This window comes from Nothoprocta perdicaria, unplaced genomic scaffold, assembly GCF_003342845.1.
Source record: "Nothoprocta perdicaria isolate Ctin4 unplaced genomic scaffold, notPer1 scaffold_132, whole genome shotgun sequence".
Classification (NCBI taxonomy): domain Eukaryota; kingdom Metazoa; phylum Chordata; class Aves; order Tinamiformes; family Tinamidae; genus Nothoprocta; species Nothoprocta perdicaria.
In genome coordinates, this window is record NW_020454450.1 from 188,878 (window position 1) to 193,376 (window position 4,499).

Genomic DNA, 4,499 nt, shown 5'->3' on the forward strand with positions numbered 1-4,499 from the left:
TTAGACTCACTGAAATCATCTAAAATACTTCATCCAGATAAATTTTATGTCAAGCATGATTTGTTTCGTACCCATGTGAAAAGTCCAGTCAGCAGAAGTTCAGACAGGATTTAATAGGAAGAGCAAAGTATATTAATAATACCTAGCAATAAAACCAATAAAGCTTTCAGCAAGTAAATTTTTTAACCTAAGAAAGAGATTCCATAGGCACCAGTGGGAATACCAAGATATTCTTTATTTCAACTGTATTCACATTCATCCAACAGACCTTCAGTAAGATGTCAGGGAATGTCCTCTTTTACAGCAAAAAAAAAAAAAAACACCCTCAGAACAAAGTTATTGTTGCTATTTCCCTCCTCCACTAGGTAAAACCAAAAAAAAAAAAAAAAAATAGGNCACACCCTCAGAACAAAGTTATTGTTGCTATTTCCCTCCTCCACTAGGTAAAACCAAAAAAAAAAAAAAAAAAGAAAAAGAAACACACAAGGGCTGGTGGTTGGTATATTCGCACAAGATGAAAGAGATGGAGGTGGCAGCTCTCTACTTTCAGCATCCTTACAAGAAGCTTCACCCGCCTTGTGATAATAGCCTTAATTTTCTTCCTACCGCCGTATTAACACTACCATCAAAGTCAAGGAAAGGATTTGTGATCAGATCTTGAACTCATGTTTTGCAAAGGCAAGCAATAAGGCTTTATATTTTTACCTATTATCAAAGGTAAACTGTAGAAAAAGTGGCTGAACTTATGAAACCAAGGGAAATGAGGAATTTTCACCTTCTTGGGCATGCAGAGGACTCCCTGGTGAAACACAAGGAATCAGTATAGCTTGAAAGTTCTCTTATCTCTTGTCCTCAGTCGTTGTAGCAAAAGGACTGACAGCTTTAATAATTTTGGACAATGCTTATCTTTTCCTACATGTTTTTCTTACAATCTGCTTCCAGAATAAATAATTTGCAAAACTCTGGGAAATCCTTATGAACAATCTCATGAGAGTATTTGTGTGCATTTCACTGAGCAGCCTGGCCCTCAGAGCAACTCTGCAGCTGCCAGGGCTGAAGGACTCTGCCCGCGGATGGTTCAGATTCCAGTGACTTAAAATGCCAGATTTTGGTGGAAAATCTCACAGCAGTACAAATAGCTAGGGTTAGAAGCCATTCTTGGCAAGATGCTATAAAAACTGCATTAATTACTGAAACTGTCCACCCTTCTTCCTTCCCTCCARAAAATCCCTACTGGATCAGAAAAATTCTATTCAGGAAGTTTACCAACAAAACTAATACATTTCTATGAAGAGTTTCCATTTAGAAAAACATTAATTTTCTTGATAAAATTTTCAGCCAACTCTGTAACTGCTACATATACCTGTGCTTGTTTAAATGAATTGTTCTAACACTCAGTAACATTATTCTTCAAACTGCAACTCATGCAGCATGTATTGTAGGAAGAAGTACATAATAAATGCACTTCATCTCAGTGCAACAAGAGTGCTTGAGAGAGATAAAGGAAATCTGAGACATGCACATTCTTATCAAATTCRTCCAATTTCCATATTTTATATATGCTTTGTCACTGACAATGCTGCAAATCAAAAAGATATAAGTGAACACCTGTGAATTTCTTCTTCTAAAACTTAATTCAAAAAAGTGAGTGCAGTGTCTAGCGAAAATAAGCTCCTTATTTTTTGAGAGGAGGCTGACAGTTTAATAGACAGATTTTTACTCTGATTTTGAAACYTCCAAATTCCATAGTCTTCAAAGGAATACATGTAAAGCAGAGCTTAGACAGATCGCTGTTGAGATGTAAAAAAGTGTTACTTGTCTTGATTGATGCCGAGACACATGATCTTTTTTCCCTCTGTGTGCACTTTGGAAAGGAACTATTTATGTTCTCATTACAATTCATACTTCAGGTCTTGTGAAAACTTTTCTGTGAGTCTTCGTATCAGTCCTCTAAAGTCTACATAGTCTGAAGTTCTTTAGTCAATAAGTGACTGCAGAGTGATTAGGAAGTGAAAACACTTCTTTCATTAAAAAAATCCTCCTAAAAGATATAATTAGATACAAATTAATATATAAAAATAATTTTAAAATTTAATATATTCCATCTATTAGATCATTGTGTTCTGAAAGAATATTCTAAATCAAACAAAAATTACACCATATAACTGAATACCCACGTAACTACATTAATGTACTACCTACATTTAAACTTTTGTGAGAGAACATACGCATGGCCATCAGAAAGTGACTTTACATGCAGAAAGATGTGCTGCTTTGTTTTTGGTTTAGCTCCATAGGCACCACCCTTCCCAGGGCACCTGGAATARCTTGTGAGAAATCCTGACTCACACTCCTGATTGGATCCTTTAAAATTCATCAAACCATGTGCAAAGACAAGTTAATGAGATCTCATAATTGACTCCCAACAATATATGTTCAAGCAGATTACACTCATTAGTAATCATACATATAGCCTCATAAATCTATTTTAGGAGAGTATGACATTTCTTTCCTTGAGTAGCTTCTATTCTGAGCTCACTTGCTGACATTCCCCTACTCTAGATTACAAGTCCAAGTTCAAAGGAACTGTATTTAAGGATATTGGCCCTTGAATGCTGTTTCCATGCCTATTGTTYTACAACAGATTCCCACCAAAGAATAATATAGAGATATATAAAAATAAATTTTAAAAACTCTTTTCTAACAGCATACGTATCAAGGTTGTTATTGGAAATGCCACAGACCAAAACACAAGTGTGAAAAAGCAAAACACATTTCAGAAATATCACAATAACTTTAAACCAATGAAACATGGTGAAACCGATGAATATTTCTTAAGGAGAAAATAAAATTCTAAGTACTTTTTACAAATTACCTACTTGGAACCTGCTCTGTGACAGAGATCTTCTGTTGCARAGCCTTCCACAGGCTGACTTTTTACAGCCAGGTTACAGAACACAAGGAACAGAAAAGAAAATGCTCATGAATCTTTAACTACAGTAACTTGAAAAGTGAGTCTATAATTAGTTCTGCCACTCACAATACATTTTCAATATCCTTCTATAGAAAAAAAATCAATTGGTACTCAGTCCAATAATAACAACAACAAAAAAATCATCTCTGCTAATGTCATACAGAATTGGCATGCACTAAAATGCTCATAAGAATATGTGACTTGACTTGGACTTCATTTTAGCTGCTTTTACCAGGAAATTTTATCCTGTAGTGCTACAACACAGCATTGCAAAAAAATAAAATATACAAATTAAGATAAGAATTTAATAGTACAATATTTAAAATATGTATGAGTAATTTTCATAAGCATTATTAATGTTAATAGTACAATTTATGTCCTCACCAGGAATAGAGACTTTCTTATGATAAATGCTTCTATTAGAATTCAGTAATAAATTAATTTTTAATAAGGGAATGATCTTGTTAGCTTTAAAGGCAAWTTCCCTTTCTTTCTACATTCAAAATCTATGCAAAATCCTGAAAGCAGTTAATATTTTTTATGCATACTAACTGGAGATTATTTTGCATGCATTCTCAAGTTTGTATTTTCAGCTATTTCTCTGTTTGGTATTTTGACAAGCACAAATACTATTAACATACAGCAAGGTTACAAAGATGGCAATTCATTCTAAAAATTACAACAATCTCATTCTAATATTTAAAGAATGTAACCTTTCTGTCTATCCTGATTTACCCATATTTGGTTAAACTGTAATAGGGTAACATTCTGTGGGATAAAAGACAGAAAACCTCCAGCACTATTTAATGGTGCAAATAAACTTGAATTTTGTGAAATAAATTGCTTTAGAGAAGCATTTCAGCTGAGGATTAAACCTAAGTTCTAACATRACATCAAAAATAAAAATTATATAATACTAAACACCATATCAATTTATAGCATATGAATATATTTTACTTAGGATGCAAAAATAATCAGGAGACTCTTACTGGAAAGAAGCAAGGAATAACACATGACTTGGCAGATTTTAAAGAATATATCTAACAAGGAAAGTCTTTGTTAAATATTTGGATAATATTTACTCCAGCCTCAATGGCCAGAAAAGTAGACCTCCATTAATGAAATCTCRTTTGTTGTTTATAGGATATTTAAACAGTACCATATCAAAAACAATCCAGAAAAAGAGTCAAGCATTTCAGACACATGTGCAATTTCTTTTTTCCTATTATTTGAAAAAGAGGGAGGAAGTGAGGTCAGAGAAAGTAACAAACAGGTTTAAAGCATTTTTGCAAAGGCAATCTTCAGGCTTTACTTATAACATAGTAAAATCACTATAAGAGATCAAGATTTTACAGGTATGCAGGTACTAATTGTATTAGCTTCACAGAAGAACTGCTAAAATTCAATAGTAGTTTACAGAGATATTATTAAAYAGCTTTCAAAAAAGAGAGAAAAAGGAAAACTGTATAATATATAAACTATGTTGTATAATATATAAAATATAAGRAGAAAGATTCAGACTTTT

General features: G+C 33.0%; 1 long non-coding RNA gene across 1 annotated transcript; it reads right to left on the reverse strand.

The window, feature by feature from the left end:
* Positions 1 to 1,609: 1,609 nt before the first annotated feature.
* LOC112942749 lies at positions 1,610 to 2,911 on the reverse strand. Its single transcript, XR_003248441.1, has 2 exons — positions 2,880 to 2,911; positions 1,610 to 2,041 (listed from the first exon to the last, which is right to left on the reverse strand). It is a non-coding gene; the product is annotated as an uncharacterized LOC112942749 (long non-coding RNA).
* Positions 2,912 to 4,499: the final 1,588 nt, after the last annotated feature.